We start from the raw sequence: 24,387 nt of genomic DNA on the forward strand, positions 1-24,387 counted from the left end.
CTCATGGGTCAGCAGTGAGCCGATGAGTTCATCATATTTATAGGTGGTTAAGTCTTGAGCTTCCTCAACAGCGGTCTTCTTTTCTTGCCAGTTTTTAGGAAGACTCCTAAGAATCTTCTTGACTTGTTCTTCCTCAGTGAAGATCTTCCCAAGTCTCTTGAGCTCGTTGATGATATTTGTAAACCTTGCATTCATGTCAGATATTCCTTCATCATGGTTCATTTCGAACAGCTCGTATAGTCTCATCTGCTGGTTCACCTTGGACTCCTTCACTTTGTTGGTTCCTTCGTAGCTGACCTCCAGCTTCTTCCAGATCTCTTGCGCTGACTCACAACCTGATATCTTATTATATTCTGCAGCATCAAGCGCACAATGAATCATATTTATAGCCGAAGCATGATTTTGTAGCTTCTTGAGATCATCCTCTGTCCATTTGGCCTCGGCTTTGACAACTGTTTGGCCAGCCACAACTTCAATAGGAACAAACGGGCCTTGGACTATTGAAAGCCATGCACTCATGTTTGTTGCCTGAATAAAGTTTTTCATCCTATTCTTCCAGAAGGTGTAGTTAGACCTGAAGAATAGGGGAGGCCGAGTGATGGACAGTCCCTCAGGTAAGATCTGAGTTGTCTGGTTTCCTGGGAGAAACCGAGTGCTGTTTTCAGCCATAGTGGGGATCAGCTCAAGGTAGTTAAACCTTTCACAGTGAGCTTTTAGGCTCTGATACCACTTGTTGGTCCCTTATAACGCAACAAGTTAGTTCCAAGGGGGGCATAGGAACTATTTAAAATTTAAGTACGTTAAGGCTGACTTCTTTTTCTTTGAAAAAGGATTACACAACGCGCTGAGTAAATAAGACACTAGCTTAGTCAACTGGTGACTAAGTCAGCTTCTTTCGTTGAGTCAGGAGATAGCACTTTGAGTCTATTCCTGAACTCAGACACTCAATACACACAACTCAGCGTGACCTCTTTACTTGATCATTTTTGTTTAAGCAAGCAATATATATATATTAAGGAGTTTAAGGTTAGAAAGATGTTACTCAGCAGATTTATCCAGGTTCGGCCTCTAAGCCTACGTCCTGTCCCCAGAACACGTTCCGAGCTTTCGAATTCTCTACTGAGCTCTTTAACGTAGAGCATCAAACCTTTTACAACTTAGAAGCTGAGTATAACAAGAGTACCTTCCTCTATACCTCTACTCACTCCTAATCTCTCGCTGAGTACTATAACCGAGTACTCAGCCTCTCCTTTCTAATCTCTAGAAATGATAAAGATTTGTCCTACACAACAATTGCTAAGACAATTTAGATGATTGAATAATCACTCTAGACTTTTACACGAAAGATATAGAATTTGGTGTAAGTATTTGCTTTGCTTTTTCTCGTAGAACTTTGAGTAGAATTTTGGTCAGCGTAATGGCTTGATAAAGTTCTGTGTTGAATGAAGCACTGAAAGGCCCTATTTATAGAGACGTCTGAGACATCGGTCATTTCGAATTTCGAAATAACCGTTGGAGGGAAACGGCTTCCTGTCGTTGTCACTCAGTCTTGCTCAGAGCTCTCGACCAATCAGATTTGAGTATCTTCTGTCCTCGGTCAGTGTTGAGCAGCTTTTAGTCAGCTCGGCAGAATGTCTCTCCATTTATGGTAAGGTCAACTAGACAGCGTTCTGTGTCTTCTGAACTTTACCCAAAGTGGAAACACTTTGTCTGGAAGTTGTTCTTGCTCAGCTGCTGTCTTGTACTCTTTGTCGATTGTTAAGCCCAAAATATACCTAAAATATCATACATAAATACGTTAAATTTACATTGAAATCGAGTTAATTATGTTCATTCGGAATACTTTTACGTCTTTATTTACTTCTTTGATGCAAGGTACTTAATTATTCGGTTAAATCCAAATAGGAGCTAAAACGGAGCTAAAACGGAGCTAAAATGGAGGAAAAACCTAAAAAACGTACCAAGAATGCATATCAGTCAGAAGAACGCTCAAGGAGGACGAAAAGCAGTCGAGAGACAGGGAGACATCTCTCTGTCGCGACTGAGATTTTGAGAATCTCAGTCGCGACTTACGAAGGTCAGCTCGGAGGAAAAATGAAGTCTTCAAACTCGTCCCTATACCCCCTATCGCGACTGAGATTTTCAGAATCTCAGTCGCGACAGCGAACCCTTCTGCACACAAAACATGTTTTAAAACGGAAAAACGCGTCAGTTCGTTCGGATAAAAGCAACCCTTCACCAGCAGACACGACCCGTCATTTATAACCCTTCAACAACTATAAATAAGTGATCCATTTCAGAAATCAAGGTTGGAAAAAGTTAGAGAAATTAGAGAAGAAAGTTGTTATGTCGAGTTTCTGATTCAGAAAAGAATCAGAAAGTTTAGATTTCATTTCTATGTAAACAATCGTGCTGTACACGAATTGTTATTAGATTAGTTATAAACAGTATTAGTTTTAGTTTTCATTCTGGTAGTAGACGAGATCAGTCTCTATTCCGAAGATCCAGCGAGAAGAATTGACGGCTGAAGCGCATGAGGTTTGACGAACCTACGGAGTTTGAGAGAAAGATTGACGACCTGGATCTCAAAGTTTTCGTTACAATGCTATCCAAGTTTCTACTTCTCTGTTAACTTGTGAAAATTCACATTTCATTAATGATATACTTATTTATTCAATAAATTCTTACTGTTGTTATTTTGATATTGTTCTGACAAAATGATTTTCAAAATGATAAATTGGTGTTTTTATTAAAACGTTCTATTCTATCTTATTCATATAAGAACTTTGTTGAACACTTGTCAGATTTAGTTTTTATGGATGACATGATCGCTGATCGCGGCTTATCAGACATAAAATACTAGTTTGATTAAGGTAGGAATCACCTCAACATCAGGGGGATTTCTATGGTTCGAAGCCATTTAATTGAATAAATCGCTATATTGTTACATGTCCATAATCTTACAAAGTTAAAGTTGTTTTCTTTGCTTTATGAAAATAAGTTCTATTTTATTCCAATTGCGGAAATATCTGTCATGTAATCAAAACCACAAAGACGGAACTGTTCTCTAAACTCGATATAATCTTTCTATCTAATCCTAATTTACCAAAACCAATTCAATCAATTAAACGATATTCTTTTGTTAAACCTAAACACGTGACTAAACCGAATTGAATAAAGTTTTAGTTAAAAAGCGTTCCCTGTGGGTTCGATATCTTTTATTACTACAAGCGTATACCGTGCACTTGCGGAAATCGCTCAACAAGTTTTTGGCGCCGTTGCCGGGGAACGCCAAATTTTTTGACAAAATTTTAAATTTTTCGTGTTTTATTTCGAATCTAGGTTTAAACATACTTATTTTAACTTTTATAATTTAATAGTTTTCATTTACTAATTTATTTATTTTTCAAAATTTTGTTTTGTAGGTAGTTTCGGTTCGTGCAAGATTTCAGGTTCATGCGCAGTTCTCGAAGTTCAGGCATTGTACCAGACCCTATAGACCTAGAAATTGAGAAAACCATTAGGAAGAACAAGAAAAATAAGAAAAACAAAAATAAGACCCCAGTAAAAACATATACCGAGCCAGAAAAAATGGCAGACCCACCAACGCTTATGGAATACGCTAGGCCATGTGTGGCCGGTGTAACCAATAGTATCGTTAGACCCAGAATAACCGCAAACCAATTTGAAATTAAGCCAGCTTTGCTTAATATGTTGCAAAATAATGTAACATTTTACAGGTTACCTAACGAAAATCCTGACACCCACTTAACAAATTTCCTTGAAATTTGTGACACTTTTAAAATTCCAGATGTGACTGCAGAAGCAATCAAACTTCGCCTCTTTCCTTTCACCTTGAAGGATAGAGCCAAAGAATGGTTAACTTCTATGCCAGCCGCAACTTTTGCCACTTGGGAACAATTAGCCCAAGCGTTTTTATCTAAATATTTTCCTTTAGCAAAAACCGCAAGAGTCATAAAGGAGTTAACATCTTTTTCTCAAAATGACAATGAGACTCTTTATGAAACTTGGGAACGTTTTAAAGAACTTCAACGTTTATGCCCACACCACCAATTACCCGCTGAACTTTTAATGCAAACATTTTACAATGGACTGAATCCTACAACTAGGGGTTCATTAGATGCTATGTCGGGAGGGATATTTATGAAGAAAACATCAGCCCAAGCGAGAGAACTTTTGGAGGAAATGGCAATCAACAGCAGTATGTGGCCCGCGAAACGTGGACATATGCCGGTGGCAAAACCATCATCCTCAACCACACCATCAGTTAAAGGTATAGTTGAACTTGATCCAGTCGCAATGCTACAAGCCCAATTTTCTGCTTTATCGTACAAAATTGACAAGTTTATGGCACCACGCGATACTAATGGTAATCCAGTCCAAACGGATATGGACTACGAAAATATGAGTGAGATCGAACAGGTAAATTTTGTCCAATGGCAAAACCAAACTAATAATCCTTATTCTAATACCTATAATGCTGGATGGAGGAATCATCCTAACTTTAACTGGAAAGATAACAGTAACAATAATGCCAGTGCTAATCAAAATCGTACCACTAATTATCAAAATCAGTCAAGAGATACGATTAGCACTTTATCTTCTAAAATCGACAAGTTTATAGATGCTATCAGTGGAAAAATAAGTAATCACGACGATGGTTTTAAACAGATCGAAAATAAATTCGATCAGCTTATTAAAAACCACTCATCTAGCATCCATAATTTGGAGATTCAAATTGGTCAACTTGCTAAATCAATTCCATCTCGAAAAGAGGGAAGTCTTCCCAGCCATACGGAAGAAAATCCGAAAGAGCAGGTGAAGGCTATTACTCTTCATTCAGGAAAAAATTATCAAGGGCCTGAAATGCCCAAAGATGTAACATTACCGGGAACTGATTTACCAAAGTCCAAAGAAGATATCTTAATCACAAATAATTCACCATCTGACGTAGGTACCAAAACTTTTGTACCCAAACCACCTTTTCCACACAAAGTTCGAAATAAGGACTATGATAAACAACTTCTAACGTTTTTGGATAAACTTAAAAATTTGCACATCAATTTGACGTTTATGGATGCAATCACACAAATTCCTAACTATGGTAAGTTTTTAAAGGATTTGATTTCAAAGAAAATCAGTTGGGAAGGAATTTCATCCATTTCATTAACTGAAGACTGTAGTTCAATAGTATCAAGTAATTTGCCCACTAAACTCAAGGATCCCGGATGTTTTACTATTCCGTGTAAGTTGGGAGATATTGAATTCCCAAGTTGTCTTTGTGATTTAGGAGCAAGTATAAACTTAATGTCATTGTCTATCTTTAACAAGTTAGGTTTAGAAGAAGATATCAAACGTACCAATATGGTTTTGCAATTAGCGGATCAAACCACTAAAAGGCCATATGGTATAATCGAAGATGTTTTAGTCAAAGTCGATAAATTTATTTTTCCTACCGATTTTGTTATATTAGACTTTGCATATGATGTAAATTGCCCTTTAATTTTCTGTAGACCGTTTATGAACACGGGACGCGCTCTAGTAGATGTGTCGGAAGGGAAGGTAGTTTTAAGGATAGGAGAAGATAAGGTCGAGTTTAATATGAACAAAGCGATGAAATACCCTATGGAGGAATTCGCTTGTATGAAACTTGATTTAGTCGAGGAATGTGTCAATGATGTAATTCAAAGTGAAGAAATAATTGACCCTATAATAGATGAGGAATTAGATGATAAGGACCCAGAGCCTTTGATTAGAGAAGATGGACCAGTTCCGCCTTCAATTGTAACACCCCCTAAATTAGAACTTAAAGAGTTACCCAGTCATTTGAGGTACGCTTTCTTAGGCGAAGGCGATTCTCTACCTATAATTATTTCTAACAAATTAACAAACGATCAAGAAGAAAAATTGAAAGAAGTTGTTAGAAATAGGATAGGAAGTATGGGTTGGCAAATTTCAGACTTAAAAGGAATTAATCCTAGTATAGTAATGCATAGAATTCACTTAGAAGAGGATAAGCCACCTAAAGCGGATAGGCAGAGACGCTTAAATCCGAACATGAAAAAAGTAGTAAAAAATGAGATTACTAAACTTTTAGACAATGGAATCATTTATCTGATCTCGGATAGTGAGTGGGTTAGTCCAATCCATTGTGTACCTAAAAAGGGAGGCATAACTGTTGTAAGAAATGATGAAGGTGAACTGATACCTACACGAACCACCACTGGTTGGAGAGTTTGTATAGACTATAGGAACCTAAATAAAGCTACTAGGAAAGATCATTTTCCACTACCTTTCATTGATCAAATGATCGAAAGGATAGCCGATCATGCATTTTACTGTTTCCTAGATGGTTACTCCGGATTCTTTCAAATTTACATTTACCCGGATGACCAAGATAAAACAACCTTCACATGTCCTTACGGAACATTTGCATATAGGAGAATGCCTTTTGGTCTATGTAATGCACCAGCAACATTTCAACGATGTATGACAACAATTTTTAATGACTTCATTGAAGACATAATGGAAGTTTTCATGGATGATTTTTCAGTTTATGGAGATTCTTTCGATGCGTGTTTACAAAACTTAGATAAAGTATTGTCTAGATGTGAGGAAACGAATTTAGTATTAAATTGGGAAAAATGTCATTTCATGGTAGACGAAGGAATTGTTTTAGGTCATAAGATTTCTGAAAAAGGTTTAGAAGTGGACAGAGCAAAGACTTCAGTTATAGAAAAATTACCCCCACCAACCACTGTTAAGGGAGTAAGATCATTTTTAGGTCATGCAGGTTTTTACAGAAGGTTTATAAAGAACTTTTCTGTAATCTCCAAACCACTTACTAATTTTCTTATGAAGGATTCAACTTTTGATTTTAATAAGGATTGTTTACAAGCTTTCAATACCTTGAAAACGGCTTTAGTCAGTACACCTATAATATCGAAACTCGATTGGAATCTACCTTTCAAAATTATGTGTGATGCGAGTGACTTAGCTGTAGGATGTGTATTAGGTCAAAGGAAGGATAAGAAACTTCATGTTATATATTATGCGAGTCACACTTTGTCCGGTGCACAACTAAATTACACCACAACTGAAAAAGAAATGTTAGCAGTAGTTTTTGCATGTGATAAATTCCGATCTTATTTGTTAGGATCTAAAGTCATCATTTATACTGATCATGCAGCTTTAAGATATTTATTTGATAAGAAAGATGCGAAACCACGTCTTATTAGATGGGTTTTACTATTGCAAGAATTTGACATTGAGATTAAAGACAAAAAGGGAGTTGAAAACCTGGTCGCCGATCATCTATCAAGACTTGAGGATGAAAACGGTCCCATCGGTGAAACATCAGGCATTCGAGATGATTTCCCCGATGAACATCTCATGCAAGTACAAAGTGTCATAGCTCCATGGTATGCGGATATAGCCAATTACTTAGCTGCACATGTTGTGCCAGATGGATTGATTTCTCAGCAAAAGAAGAAATTCTTTTCAGAAGTTAAGAAATATTTTTGGGAAGATCCATTCTTGTTCAAAACATGCGGCGATGGAATATTTAGGAGATGTGTTAGTGAGTTTGAATATGACTCTATAATGTTAGAATGTCATGCTAGCACTTACGGAGGTCATAATAGCGTAAGCAAAACAGCAGCTAGAATACTTGAATGCGGATTCTTTTGGCCTACTCTGTTTAAAGATGTCCGTTCATTTATTATCCGCTGTGATAAGTGTCAAAGAACTGGAATATAGGAAGGAAAGATGAGATGCCTCTTACGAACATATTGGAAGTTGAAATCTTCGACGTATGGGGAATTGATTTCATGGGTCCTTTTCCTCCTTCTTTTGGCAAAAATTACATATTAGTAGCCGTAGATTATGTTTCAAAGTGGGTTGAAGCAATTGCAACCCCGAAAAATGATTCTAAAGTAGTTGTTAAGTTTTTAAATTCAATATTCTGTCGATTTGGAGTTCCTAGGGTTATGGTAAGCGACGGTGGTACCCATTTCGTAAATAGAGCTTTTGAGTCACTTATGAGAAAATACGGAGTACACCACCGTATCTCTACACCGTACCATCCTCAAACGAATGGTCAAGCAGAAATTTCAAATAGAGAACTCAAATGGATACTTGAGAAAACAGTTTCGTCTTCTAGAAGAGACTGGACACATAAACTTAACGATGCATTATGGGCATACCGTACTGCATTTAAAACACCTATCGGCATGACACCTTATAGATTAGTCTATGGTAAAGCTTGTCATTTGCCGGTTGAATTAGAACATAAAGCATATTGGGCTATAAAAACCCTTAATTATGATTTGCAAAGCGCAGGGAAAAAGCGTTTGTTTGACTTAAACGAGTTGGATGAATTACGCTATTTGTCCTACGAAAATACAAGAATTTATAAGGAGAAAATTAAAAAGTGGCATGATGCCAAAATCAAAATTAAAAACTTTAATGTTGGGGATAAAGTCTTACTTTTTAATTCGAGATTAAAATTATTTCCAGGTAAGCTAAAATCTAGATGGGCTGGACCATTTTTGGTTGTTAATACATTTGATTACGGAACATTGGAACTCAAAAAGTCTAATGGCGAACGATTTAAGGTCAATGGTAATCGTTGCAAGATTTACTTCGACGGAACTCCAATTCAAGCAATTGAATCCGTGGATAAATTCTATGAAAATTAATTTCTTTAGTTTTCATGTTTTTAATTTATAGTTTTTTTTATTTTATATTCATCATTATTGTTCTTTTTCTTTTTAATTTATTTTTATTTTTAATGTTTGTTTACTTTAATTTTTATTTATTTTTTTTTTAATTTTTGTGTACAAATGAGTTTTGTTAACATTAAGATTTTAATTTAGTCATATTTTGAAAATTTCATTAAGCGTTAATTATTATTGAGAAATTAAATATGCCAAAATCTCAGTTGGGATTTTTCATATTCCAGGATTTGGAAATCTCAGTTGAGATTCCGAAAATCTCAGTTGAGATTCCGAAAATCTCAGTTGAGATTTTCTGTCTTGTTGCATTTGAAATAACTGTAAGGGATTACAGTCTTCCTTCTTTAAAATTTCTGTCAGTTGAATCAAAGAGGTATCACTTTGACACCTTTTTCTTTCTAACAGACACAACCTTTCACTTATAGGATTTATATATTCCTGTAGGATCAGACTTCTTCCATTTTATTTCATCTTGCTGAATTTCTTTCTCAAATTCTCAAATCCTACAGACTTCATTTTCTTTTCTCTCACAGACATGACTAAGTCTTTGAAAAATGTTCAAAAACGCATTTCTTCTCAAAAAGGGAAAGTTGATATCTCCGATCGATATGGTGCATGGTTTCCCATTTATAACCATGACGAGGGGAAACGCTTTATGCAGTTCAGATATGCTCAGTTCTTTGGCATGATGTATCTGGACGAGTTTCTGAACGAGGAACTCGGGATAAGCAAAGACATTGATCGCTATCTGACTAATTTGGGTTGGACCAAATTTGTTTCTATGAAATTTCCTATAATTGGAAATTGGGTTCTGGAATTTTTCTGCACCGTTAGGTTCGTCAACAAGAGACGTGTTCGTCTCAGTTTTCGTTGTGAGGGGGAGGTATTCACTTTTGGATATCCAGAACTTCACAATTGGTTTGGATTTCCACCCCGAGACACAACTCAACACCATCCTGGAAGGGATATGACTTCATGACTTCTAGAGACATATGGAGGATGCTAACAGGATATTGGCGATTCAATCCACGTCTTGCCTTCAACAAATCCATTAATTCTAATTCCATGATGTATCTGCACAAATTCCTCTGTCACAGCCTTTTTGGTCGAGTCAGTAGCAATATTGTGAAAGATACTGATCTCTATGTGTTGGGCGACATTTTCCAAGGCAACTCAGTGAACTCCTCGAAGATTCTAATGGAGGGGTTAGTTGCTGCTTCCCGTTCGAAGAAACGGGAGATTGGGTTCGCCAACATCATTTGTGGAATCATATTGGGAGCCAAGGGAACCATTTCTGTTCCTTGGACTGATACAGAACCATTCCCTATTTTAGACTACGAGTTCTTGGAGAACGAGGGACTTGTCAAACGAGTTTTCCGTTCTGGTCCAACATTCCTTTCTGCACCAGAGAGGCAAGTCTTCATTCAAACGAAGATTAACAGAGCCAATGCACGTCGTCTGTCATCTACTTAGGGATATATTTTATGCGTTTCTATCTGTTGTTTTTAATATATATATGATTGTTTGATTGTAATTTATGCTTTTATAATGTTTCTATGTAAATATATATCATGGTATTGATTATAATAAATAAAAGTGCATTAATTCCTTAGTTTATTTCTTTTATTTAAGGAATAACCTTTGGTTTTCCTTTAATTTAATGTTTCAGTTTTGTTTATCTCAGTTTCAGGGATTAATATTCACATTAATGTCACTTACTTCACGGAGGAATTGGTTTTGAAGTGTTAAAATCATCAAAATCAGTCCAATTTTACCCAGATTTTTCAAAATCTCAGTTGAGATTTCGAATTCTCAGTTGAGACAGCGGAGGAAAAATTTTTCAGCAAAATTTCACCCCTCTCCCTACTTGCTGTCGCGACTGAGATTTTGAAAATCTCAGTCGCGACTTGCGGGCTATAGGGACGGGATTGTGCGAAATTTCACTCTCTTTTCCTATTCCTACTCTATTTACTACTCTATTTACCTATCCTAATCAATACCTATACTTACACCTATTTAAATCACCTCTTTTTACACCAATCAATCATCTTTTCTCTTCCCAATAACAAGATTCACTCATCTTCCCCATAAATATTTACCCTATTCATCTTCTTCTTCCTCAATTCACCACCATTATCTTTTATTCTAACTTTCATCCTTCCATATTTTCTTCTTTCCATTCACCCAAATTTCACAAACAAATCACTATGCCTAGACAAAAGACCGTTGCAAACAAAACCAAGGCAACCGAGATCACTAGATTACGGGTTCAATATGGAGCACCGTTTGATATTACGACGGAAGCCGAAGGACGCAAATATCACCGCTTTTCTAATATCCAAATAGATTTCGTCGACATGCTTTTTCTTGACACCGACACGGTAAACACACTTTCTTTTACCGAGCGTATTGATGAATTCCTTACCGTTCTTGGTTGGAAACGTTTTGCTAGTATGCGTTTTCCAAGTCTTAAATCGCATATTATTGAGTTTTTGGTTACTCTAACCTATGACAAGAAGAAAGGAGTTATCTCTTTTCGTAGTGATGGAGTTCGTTATGATGTTGGGTATGCGGCCATGAACCGTTGGTTTGGTTTTCCTACTCGGAATTTTTATTCAAAGCCAAAGCCTTTTGATTCACACTCGGTTTGGAATACTTTGACCGGTTTAGATGTTTTTAGTCCAAAGAATACATCTAGTAAGCTAATTAAGGATGATTGTATATTCTTCTTTCACAAGTTTTTATCAATCTCCTTATTTGGTCGGGTTGAAAGTTCAAAAGTGCAAGTTCGTGATTTAGTTGTGTTTGATGCTATTTTTAAAGGTTTGACAATTGATAGTATTGAGATGATATTTACTAATTTAGTTCGAGCTTCCAAGTCACGCAATAAGCAAGTGCCTATGGGTAATTTAATTACCGGCATTGTTTTGGGCGCTCGAGGTGAATTAGCGGATTATCAAAATATGCCTCATGTTGGTTTACCTTCATTGGATCTCACGATACTTCAAAGGGCCAATTTATTGAAAAAATTAGGACCCCCCGCCTTTATCTCTTATGCAGATCGCACAAGACGTGTTTTTGCTACCATGAGTAGTGAAGCCTCGGGTTCTCAAGGTTTAGGTGCCCAAGATGATGATGCGGATGATGAAGAGGAATTTGATGAAGAGGAGGAGGAGGAGAATGTTGATGTTAATGCCAACGAGCAAGCGAATGTGGAACCGAATGAAGAAGAACAAGTTGGATGGCAACGTGTTTTGACACAAATGAACGAGCATAACCGTCACATGAATTTGCGGTTAGATGAAGTCGTTGCCAACAATGCCGAAATGAGTTCAAGGATCACTACGTTGAGTCGTGAGCACAAATCTACTCGTCGTCGGTTGCTATCTTTCTTCCGACGCCAAGGAGTTGAGACTACGCCTTCACCACCACCTTCACCTTGATAGGTTTTATCCTTTCTATCTTTAACTCATTTTCCGTTATTATTATTATTATGTCTTGTTCAATTTGGTACAATATTTAAATTTATGTTTGGTACAATTTTCTTTATTACTATGTTTGAATGTTATGGTACTCTATTATCTTCAATTCTAATTCGTATGGTTTATTTCGTACTATTTTTCGTGTTTTATCGCTTTTTGCACCAATGAGGACATGGTCCAAATTAAGTGTGGGAGGGGATATTTCATCTATCATTTTATTTTTAAGTACGAATGAATGCAACGAATGCGAATGAATGCTAATCAATTATTTACATATAAATGCATGTTGTTTAAGTAAAGTATATAATGCAACATTTTCATATAATGTGCAACATTTAAAAAAAAAAATAGCAATTTTTTTTTTTTCATAAAGATATATTTTTGATTTCATATGTTTCAAACAATTCTACTTTCAAAATAATGTTTAACATATTTTAAGGTTACCAATAATATTTCTATACGGGCAATATTTTTACAAATATTTTTACAAATCTCCGATACGATTTTATCAAAAACGTCTCGAGTAAATGTATATAAGTAAAAATTCTTTAGTTTCAAATCTCTATTTTATATCATGAATTCATGATAAATATAAATCTTATTTTCAGTTTTCAATTAGGTTTATAGGCATAAATCGAACTAACAACTTTAGCTTTTTAGCTCGATTTTATTTTTCGTCTTACATTAAAAACCAATTGAAGTTTTTAAGGAAACTTTAGCCATAATACATGTTGAATTTCAAGTCAATATAGGATGAATGTGCTATTTTTCTTTCCCAATTTTATTTTCATATTAATTAAATCAAGTAGTCGTATTCTTAACTTTTGGCCACGATTGAGACCAACCTTATCACAATCGAGGTATGAAAGGGAAGAACATTAAGTACCATTTACTTTTGGCCACGATTGCGACCACCCTTATCACGGTCGAGGTATGAAAGGAACGTTCAAAATTAAATCAAAATTAAACGTGTTTAAAGTTTTAAGTAACGATTGTGTCCACCCATGGCATGGTCGGTACCTCTTAAACGAACATGAAAGCAAATTAATGCGTATAAAGTTACGATCGAGACCACCCTTATCTTGGGTGTAACTAAGCAAATATATTAAACATGAGTCCTTAATAAATCTACATTTGTAATAGTTTAGGTTTGGGAAAGGAAATTTTGTGCTTAGAAATGCCTTGAGACGAAAGATTCGGAAACATACGTGCTTACACCATCCCGAATACTTCAATATTAAAATTGAAATACAAGACGAGTAATATATCTCTTTTACACTAGCTAGTTTGATGCTTTGCGTATAAATTTACCATAAAAGTTTATCTTTTGGTTTAACTAATTCAAAAAGGAATATATGGATATATGTTCTATTTTTAAAGAGACTGATTAAAGAATAAATTCAGTGAAATTTTGCTCGGGACTAGCAAAAGCTTAAGTGTGGGAGTTTGTTAAGCCCAAAATATACCTAAAATATCATACATAAATACGTTAAATTTACATTGAAATCGAGTTAATTATGTTCATTTGGAATACTTTTACGTCTTTATTTACTTCTTTGATGCAAGGTACTTAATTATTCGGTTAAATCCAAATAGGAGCGAAAACGAAGCTAAAACAGAGCTAAAATGGAGGAAAAACCTAAAAAACGTACCAAGAATGCATATCAGTCAGAAGAACGCTCAAGGAGGACGAAAAGCAGTCGAGAGACAGGGAGACATCTCTCTGTCGCGACTGAGATTTTGAGAATCTCAGTCGCGACTTACGGAGGTCAGCTCGGGGGAAAAATAAAGTCTTTAAACTCGTCCCTATACCCCCTGTCATGACTGAGATTTTCAGAATCTCAGTCGCGACAGCGAACCCTTCTGCACACAAAACACATGTTTTAAAGCGGAAAAACGCGTCTGTTCGTTCGGATAAAAGCAACCCTTCACCAGCAGACACGACCCGTCATTTACAACCCTTCAACAACTATAAATAAGTGATCCATTTCAGAAATCAAGGTTGGAAAAAGTTAGAGAAATTAGAGTTGAAAGTTGTTTGGAAAAAGTTAGAGAAATTAGAGTTGAAAGTTGTTATGTCGAGTTTCTGATTCAGAAAAGAATCAGAAAGTTTAGATTTCATTTCTGTGTAAACAATCGTGCTGTACACGAATTGTTATTAGATTAGTTATAAATAGTATTAGTTTTAGTTTTCATTCTGGTAGTAAACGAGATTAGTCTCTATTCCGAAGATCCAGCGAGAAGAATTGACGGCTGAAGCGCATGAGGTTTGACGAACCTACGGAGTTTGAGAGAAAGATTGACGACCCGGATCTCAAAGTTTTCGTTATAATGCTATCCAAGTTTCTACTTCTCTGTTAACTTGTGAAAAGTCACATTTCATTAATGATATACTTATTTATTCAATAAATTCTTACTGTTGTTATTTTGATATTGTTCTGACAAAATGATTTTCAAAATGATAAATTGGTGTTTTTATTAAAACGTTCTATTCTATCTTATTCATATAAGAACTTTGTTGAACACTTGTCAGATTTAGTTTTTATGGATGACATGATCGCTGATCGCGGCTTATCAGACATAAAATACTAGTTTGATTAAGGTAGGAATCACCTCAACATCAGGGGGATTTCTATGGTTCGAAGCCATTTAATTGAATAAATCGCTATATTGTTACATGTCCATAATCTTACAAAGTTAAAGTTGTTTTCTTTGCTTTATGAAAATAAGTTCTATTTTATTCCAATTGCGGAAATATCTGTCTTGTAATCAAAACTACAAAGACGGAACTGTTCTCTAAACTCGATATAATCTTTCTATCTAATCCTAATTTACCAAAACCAATTCAATCAATTAAACGATATTCTTTTGTTAAACCTAAACACGTGACTAAACCGAATTGAATAAAGTTTTAGTTAAAAAGCGTTCCCTGTGGGTTCGATATCTTTTATTACTACAAGCGTATACCGTGCACTTGCGGAAATCGCTCAACATCGATTCAACTCAGCAGCTTCGTTCCGAAGTTGTTCAATGAAGGTCTTCTCGATCCTTCTTCCGCTGAGTTGCGTTTTGTACATAACGACAGTGTTTTGCATACGCAGGCCGAGTTGTCTTGATCTGTTTGACTTGGGCTTTGACTTCCGTATTGGGCTTTAAGCCTTTTAGTCTTTATGTCTTATAAACAATTTAACTCAACATTGAACAAACACATTAGTGTAATAAATCAAAGCATTTAAACTTAGTGTGTTTTAGAATATATTTAATTTTACTTAAATAATTTTGTCAAATCAAAATCATGTGGAAAGGTGTTTCAACACTCATCCCTTCCCTCCCTTGCACTCCTCTTCCTTCTCCTACACTCTGATTCAAACCTTCTACCTATTGATCCATCCAACTTTAATTCGCTCCCCATTGACCACCTTCCATTTTACCCCTCTTCTCACTACTTTGATCGACTTCCACACCCATCTCCAAATAAAACTAGGATTATTGCCCAATTTTGAAGACAGTAAAGACTCATTAGGGAAATATTTAGCTTTGAATATGCAACTCACTAATGAATATGGACTCAATAATAATTTCCAACCATACTTACCTAATAAGGATAGATTAAACATCTCCATGTCCCTATACCCTAACCCACCTTTCTTCTTACCTGTATACCTTCTCCCACCCAAACCAGTGAATATTTTTTCTGCCATCCTCCTTTTTGCCCCACCAAAATGCATTCATCATACGTTGCAGTTCCTCACAAATAGACCTAGGTAACAAAAATGTACTCATGCAAAAAGTTGGCAGTGCCTAGGCTACCGTTTTAAGCAAAATGTCTTTTCCTGCACTAGACAATAATCTAAACCCCCAACAACCAAACTTTTTTCCGCAACCTATCTAAGAGGAAGGTAAATACACTTCTTTTTGACCTGCCAATAAAAGAAGGTAGCCCAAGATATCTACATATATTCAATATTTCACATTAGAGCTAAAGAATATACCTGATTTGTGCACATTAATTGCTTGCCCTGATGCCTTCTCGTACGTAGTCAGGATCTCCAATACTAAAAAGATTTGTGCCAAAATAACGGGAGTCAAAAAAAAAAAATTCTCTTCAATATATTGGATTCGAACCTATGTGTATCGATAGCCAAAACTAATGGCCTCATACCTCATCATCCGATGCTCTGAAGAACAAGAAACTGTCATCAGCAAAGAACGGGTGAGAAACCACAGGCGCACCTCTACAAATTTGACAGCCTCGGATTAGCCCCGATCTTTCTGCGTGTAAAATTAACTGAGAAACCTCCTCATCGCATAGTATGAACAGGTAAAGTGACAGAGGCTCCTCTTGTCTCATGCCCCTTTCTGGAATGATTCGTCCTATCAATTCCTTGTTAACTGAAAGTGAATACGTGAATGTTGTAACACATAAAGAGACCCAATTTATCCATTTTATATCAAACCCTAGTCTCAACAGCACATCCTCCAGAAATTTCCAATCAACCCTATTATAGGCCTTACATATATCAATCTTAAGGGCAACATTACCCTCCACTCCCCTGCTCTTTCTCTTCATATAATGTAAGGTTTCAAAGGCTACATGCACACTATCAATTATTGACCTTCTAGGGATAAAAGCATATTGACATTCACTAATAACCTTTGGAAGGATAATTTTTGGCCTATTTGACAATACTTTTGATATAACCTTATAAATTACATTACATAAGGAAATAGGTCAATAATCTTCCATAGACTTAGGTACTTCACCCTTTGGTATTAGCACAATCACTGTGTCATTCACCCTAACATGGAATTCCATCCTCTCCAACCACCCCGTGCATGCCTCAAACACCTCTTGACTGATATACTTCCAAAAATACTGGTAGAATCCTGGGTTCAGTCCATCCAGTCTTGGTGCTTTATCCAGATGCATTTAGAATACCGCTTCTCTGAATTTTTCCAACTTAAATGGTGCTGTTAATCTCCCATTTTCCTCTTCTGTGATACAATAGGATAACACACTAGCAGTGGTCTGATGGCTTTCGCTCGTATGCCTATAGGCTATTTGAAAATACTCTCTAACATAATTGCTAATCTCAACCTGATCCATCAAGGTATTCCCCGCCCCATCTTCAATGGATAAAATAGTAATATGTTTCCTCCTGGCTACCACACATGAGTGGAAACATTTTATGTTCATATCTCCCCCTTTCAGCCAAAATTGTTTTGCCCTCTGCTTCTAATAGCTATCCTCCTGCTCTAGGGTCGTGTTTAGTTTCCCTTGTATATCTCAGTACCTTCTCATTGATTCACTATCTTCCCTGTCTCTATATCTTGTACTTATTCTCTTTAGATACTCAATCCTTCCCTTGAACTGTTTCTGAAATTCAAGCCCAAATTTTATCCATCGCATTGACACGGGCCTCAAGTCTCTCTTGTACATTCTTGTTTTTACTCTCCACCCATACTTTCTCCACCAAACTTTCGAATTCAGATTCTTTTACCCGTGCCTGTTCAAACTTAAATCTCCTCCTTCTTCCACCCATTGTTGTATCTACCATTTTCAATACAAGGGGGTAATGATCCGAGTAGGCCGCCACCATATTCTACAGTTTGTATCAGGGAAATCTCCTCAGCCACTCCGCATCCCCAAACACCCTATCTACTTTTCCCTAACCGATCTCTCTAAACATCTACTTCTCCCCCAACTAAATGGACTCCCTTGTCGAAGTTCTGCGAGTCCACAATCCTGCAATGCTCCAACAAACTTTCTCATTAGATACTCTGGGTATTCCGCTCCAACCTGTTTCTCCTCCTGCTCCAGGATACAATTAAAATCCCTCATGATAACCCAAGGGAGTGCAGACTCATTTGCCACTGCCTACAATAGATTCCATGACTCAACCTACATACCTCTATCTATATATACACATAGAAACCCATAGACCTCCAGTCCCCATTTATTGATTCCGTGATTGTTGAATCAATGTGATGATCCGAAAAATCGTTAACTTCTAACCGAATTTCCTGCTTCTATAACATAGCCAAACCTCCACTTATATCCCTAATTTCTACAACAAAACATCCATCAAAACACATTTTTTTGCTAATTTTGACCATCCTTTTTCCGTCTACTAACGTTTCACTTAAAAAAACACAATATTTGGGTGACAAGTTCGAACTATATCACCCAGTGACCGGACTGCACGAGAGTTCCCCAACCCAGCTTAAACAAATCATTTTGATCGGTGGGTGTGATCCTTAGACCTCATTGTTACAGTTGTTGCCAGGAAATCCTCATCCACATTAGAAATAGATTTGTCATTTGGTTGTCTGATGCGCCCCGAGCGACTGCTCCAAAGCTCTCTAAGGGATAAGTGTACCCTATCGTTATCAAGTAATAAATCTGGTGCCACCTTACCCTTTTCAATTATCATCAAAACTATGTAGTTTTATTTTGTAACACCATAAGGTATTTGTCACACCAAAACTCCTTGTCTCAATGTATCTCACCTATATATATATATATATATATATATATATATATATATGGAAGAGTTCTCAATGGTGAGTCTCTATCCATGGAGACCATTATATTCTAAATAAATGACCTGCTATAGCAGGTTACCAATAAGTTATCAGGTTACCTAAATGCATATTTCTCTCTCTATAATAAATGATTGTCCACATTTTCCAAAAATACTTACTCTTTCTATAATAAATTCATAAAAAATTAAAAAAAATTAATAAAAAAATCAATAAAAAATCATTGTCTCCAACTTTGGTGAATGATTTTATTTGGGTAAATTACACCCATGGCCATTGAACTTTACCAATTTTCACATTATGACCACTGAACTTCAATTCTTTCCGGTATGGTCACTGAACTTTACACTTTTTAACACCAGTGACCTCTCAATTATTAATTGAGCTTACAATTCTAAGGATTTCTAAATTGATCTTATATTTATTACGTTACTTTACTTACGTTGCATTGGGTTACGATGTGTTAAGGATTGTAAGCTCAATGATTGTTTATAAATAAAAGTTGGTATAAGGTGCCAAAACAGGCCTAAGGTTTTTGGGGAAGTACCAATTTAGGCTCAACGTTCAAAATAACACCAATATAGGCTTAACGTTTACAACATAATATCAATTTAGGCTTAACGTTTACAATATAGCATCAATTTAGGCCTCGCGTACAAAATAGCACCAATATAGGCTTAACGTTTACAAAATAATACGAATTTAAGCTTAAAGTGTTACAAAATATATACAATTTAAGCTAAACATCATAATTAAATTAATCATATTATATTCTTTCCCTATTAACTTTATATGTTATCTTTTATTTAGTTCTATTTTCTTATTTATTATAATACAATTAATTAGTATTCTTGTCCATTAAAATCTTATATTTGTTTTTTCATAAATGATTCCATGACTACTAAATTTCATTGCTCATGTAATATATGCAAACTAAAAGTAATTGAATATCCACAATATTTTGAACACTGACATGTATCAATATTATATTTACTAGTGTTCAAAATATTGTGGATATTCAATTACTTTTAGTTTGCATATATTACATGAGCCATGGAATTTCGGAGTCATGGAATGGTTGATGAAAAATAAATATAAGGTTTTAATGGGCAAAAAAACTAATTAATTGTATTATAATAAATAAGAAAATAGAACTAAATAAAAAGAAAACATATAAAGTTAATAGGAAAAGAATATAATATGGTTAATTTAATTGTGACGTTTAGCTTAAATTAGATATATTTTGTAAACGTTAAGCTTAAATTTGTATTATTTTGTAAACGTTAAGCTTATATTGGTGCTATTTTGTACGTGAGGCCTAAATTGATGCTATATTGTAAACATTAAGCTTAAATTGATATTATGTTGTAAACGTTAAACCTATATTGGTGCTATTTTGAACGTTGAGCCTAAATTGGTACTTCCCCAAAAAACCTTAGGCCTATTTTGGTACCTTTTCCCATAAAAGTTTAAAGAAATAAAAAAACCTAAGAATTTATAAATTCAGCTTCCAATCCTAAGGATTTATAAATTGACCTTATATTTATTATGTTATGTTACGTTACTTACATTATGTTACGTTACGTTGCATTAAGGATTACAAGTTCAATGATTGTTTATAAATAAAAGTTTGAAAAAATAAAAATAAAAGCCGAAAGATTTACAAATTAAGCTTACAATCCTAAAGATTTATAAATTGAGCTTACAATCCTAAAGATTTATAAATTGAGCTTATGTTATGTTATGTCACGTTACCAAAACATATAAGATTTATATAAAATTCAAATGTTTTACGTAAAACTTAATTTTTTGCAATGTTATGTTGAGCGATTTCCGCAAGTGCACGGTATACGCTTGTAGTAATAAAAGATATCGAACCCACAGAGAACGCTTTTTAACTAAAACCTTATTTAATTCAGTTTTATTCACGTGTTTAGGTTTAACAAAAAAAAATCATTTAATTGATTGAATTGGTTCGGGTAAATTAGGATTAGATAAGAATATTATATTGAATTTAGAGAACAATTCCGTCTTGAGATTTTGATTACAAGACAGATACTTCCGTAATTGGAATAAATAGAAGGTATAAAACTTATTTTCATAAAGCAAAGAAAACAACTTTAACTTTGGTAAGATTATGGACATGTAATAATATAAGAATTTATTCAATTAAATGGCTTTGAACTGTAGAAATCTCTCTAGTTCGGAGCAGATTTCTACCTTAATCAGATTAGTATTTTATATCTGATAAGCCGCGATCAGCGATCATATCATCTGTAAAAACTAATTTTGTCAAGTGTTCAACAAAGTTCTTATCATTAATAAGATGGAATAGAACGTTTTAATAAAAACACCAATTTATCATTTTGAAAATCATTTTGTCAGAACAATATCAAAATAACAACAGAAAGAATGTATTGAATAAAATAAATATATCATTAAGGAAATGTGAATCTTCACAAGTTAACAGAGAAGTAGAAACATGGAAAGCATTACGACGAAAACTTTGAGATCCGGGTTGTCAATCTTTCCCTCAAACTCCGTAGGTTTGTCAGACCTCATGCGCTTCAGCCGTTAATTCTTCTCGATGAATCTTCGGAATAGAGACTGGTCAGTCTACTACTAGAATGAAAACTTGTCTCTGATCAACCTTTGAAACTAAACTAATACTGTGTTTATAACTAATCTAATAACAACTTGTGTACAACAAGTTTGTTTACACAGAAATGAACTCTAACTTTCTGACTCATTTCTGATTCAGAGTTTCTTCAACATAACAACTCTTATAACCCTTAATCCATATTGATTTCTTGAAATGGATCACTTATTTATAGTTGGTGAATGGTTGTAAATGAAGGGTCGTGTCCGCTGGTGAAGGGTCGCTTTTATCCAAACGAACAGACGCGTTTCTTGGATTTAAACATGTGAAAACTGTGAAGAATTCTTCGCTGTCTCATATGAGATTCTGAAAATCTCAGTCGCGACAGGGGGTGCAGGGGCGAGTTGAAGACTTCGTTTTTTCGGAATTTGGCTTTCGTATGTCGCGACTGAGATTCTAAAAATCTCAGTCATGATAGGGGCTTTTCTCCCCGTCTCTCGACTGCTTCTTGTCCTCCTTGAGCGTTCTTCTGACTGATACGTATTCTTGGTACGTTTTTTAGGTTTTTCCTCCATTTTAGCTCCGTTTTAGCTCCTATTTAGATTTAACCAAATAATTAAGTACCTTGCATCAAAGAAGTAAATAAAGAGGTCAAAGTATTCCAAATGAATATAATTAGCACGATTTCAATGTAAATTTAATGTATTTATATATGATATCTTAGGTATATTTTGGGCTTAACATGTTACTGTTTTTTTTTTTGTAAAAATACAACTTTATGTTAATTAAGTCCAATTTTACATAAATTATCTCTAAAGATATGAGATTTACGTAAAGTTCAATTTTTTTTACATGAAAGTAATATTTTTCGTGAAAGTTAGTGATCTACGTTACGTTACGTTATGTTACGTTATGGTATATGTTGCGTTACATTACGTTACGTTACGTTACGTTACGTTACGTTACATTAAATTATGTTACATCACATTATATTATGTTACATCATATTATATTACATTACGTTATTCACGTTATGTAACATTATATTATGTTATATTACGCTACGTTACATCATGTTATAATATGTTACGTCATGTCAAGTTACATTACGTCGTGTCAAGTTACGTTACGTTACGTTACGTTACGTTACGTTACAGATTGACAGCTCAATGACTATTTATAAATAAATTGAGCTTACAATCCTAAGGATTTACAAATTGAGCTTATAATTCTAAGGATTTATAAATTGAGCTTATATTTATTATGTTACGTTATGGATTGTAAGCTCAATGATTGTTTATAAATAATTGAAAGCTTAAAGAAATAAAAAAAACTAAGGATTTACAAATTGAGCTCATAATCCGAAGGATTTATAAATTGAGCTTACAATCCTAATGATTTATAGGTATACTAAACTGAAATATTACTAAACTGGAATATTACTGAACTGAAACATCACTGAACTAAAATATTACTAAACTAGCACATCCAGTGTTCTAAAAGTCGTAAAGCGCTAGTCGGGCGGACAAGACCTCAAAAGATTAATCGGGGATTAATCGGGGATTAATCGGATATGTATTTTTCTATTTTTTATATTTATAATTAAATAAATATTATATAAACACATTTAAAATATAAATTATCACATCTAAAAATAATATTAATAAATATTATCTAAATATTATAAATATTTACTTTAAATAAATAATAAAATATCCATAAATAATATATTAAATATTCATAAAAAAAATATATCTAGTACCTTCTCCATATTCATCAAATAATTCTTTATTTTCTTCCTCAAAATATTTAATTCGTAATTTAATATATTGAAATTAATTTTATTTAGTGCTATGTAAATTAGTTTTATTATTTTTAGTTGTTGTTGTGATCATTAATTATTTGTATTATTTATTTTGTAGCAAAATTTTTATAATTTTATGATTTGACCCGATTTTTAGCCGCCTAACCCGACTTGCCCCGATTTATCCCGACTTGAACCGCCTAGGCGGAAATATATCGGACCCCCGACTTAACCCGCCCAGTTATAAAAAATCGGTCAGTGTTCTGAATTTTCCCGACTAATCGGCCGATTAGTCGGCGATTTGGCCGACTTTTAGAACACTGAGCACATCACTAAACTGTAACATCACTGAACTGAAACATTACAAAATTGAAACATCACTTAACTCAAACATCACTGAACTCAAACATCACTAAACTGAAATATTACAAAATTGAAACATTACTAAACTAAAAGATTATAAAACTGAGACATCACTGAAATGAAACATCATTGAACTGAAACATCACTGAAGTGAAACATTACTAAACTGAAACATTATTAAAATGAAACATTACTGAAATGAAACATTATTAAACTGTAACATCGTGGAATTGAAATATTACTGAACTGAAACATTACTGAATTGAAACATCATTAAACTGAAAAATTACTAAACTGAAACTGTTGGAAATTAGTCTAAGGTATAGCAGCGAAATATAAAATTTTTAACCTATTTCCATTAACCCTAGGATCCGTTAATCGTTATTTCATATAAAGAGGGATAAGAAGAATTACCTTTTGATGATCAATCTACCGTTGTTAATAAAGTGCCCACAACTCTTCTCCGAGTTCCCAAGCACGAAATAAAACACGGGAAGATTAATTTAGAATCAACCGTTGAATATCAACCAAAATAGATTGCCTCTAATTAATCAACACAAGATCAAGGATAAAAGAAATAGATGAAATCAATTGATCGGAAAGAAGCCGTAGAAAATCTCGTCCTCGAACTAGGGGTCGAAAATTCTCTCTCTTGCACTATATAGGATTTCGAAAATCACTCTAGGGTTAGCCTTAGTGTATTAGCCGAAATTCCCATAGGGGGGTATTTATAATCTCTTGTATCTAATCCCTAGTTAGATAGAATTAGGTTATTGAATAGGAATTCAATTCGGAATAGAATTCCTAATTATTATCTCATTATATATATAATATATTAAG

General features: G+C 34.6%; 1 non-coding gene across 1 annotated transcript; it reads right to left on the reverse strand.

Moving 5' to 3' along the window:
* Positions 1-3,969: 3,969 nt before the first annotated feature.
* LOC136234416 (small nucleolar RNA R71) lies at positions 3,970-4,076 on the reverse strand. The gene has a single exon (XR_010691300.1). It is a non-coding gene; the product is annotated as a small nucleolar RNA R71 (small nucleolar RNA).
* Between the last annotated feature and the right edge of the window lie 20,311 nt (positions 4,077-24,387).

The sequence above is a fragment of the Euphorbia lathyris genome, chromosome 6, assembly GCF_963576675.1.
Source record: "Euphorbia lathyris chromosome 6, ddEupLath1.1, whole genome shotgun sequence".
In the NCBI taxonomy this organism is placed as follows: domain Eukaryota; kingdom Viridiplantae; phylum Streptophyta; class Magnoliopsida; order Malpighiales; family Euphorbiaceae; genus Euphorbia; species Euphorbia lathyris.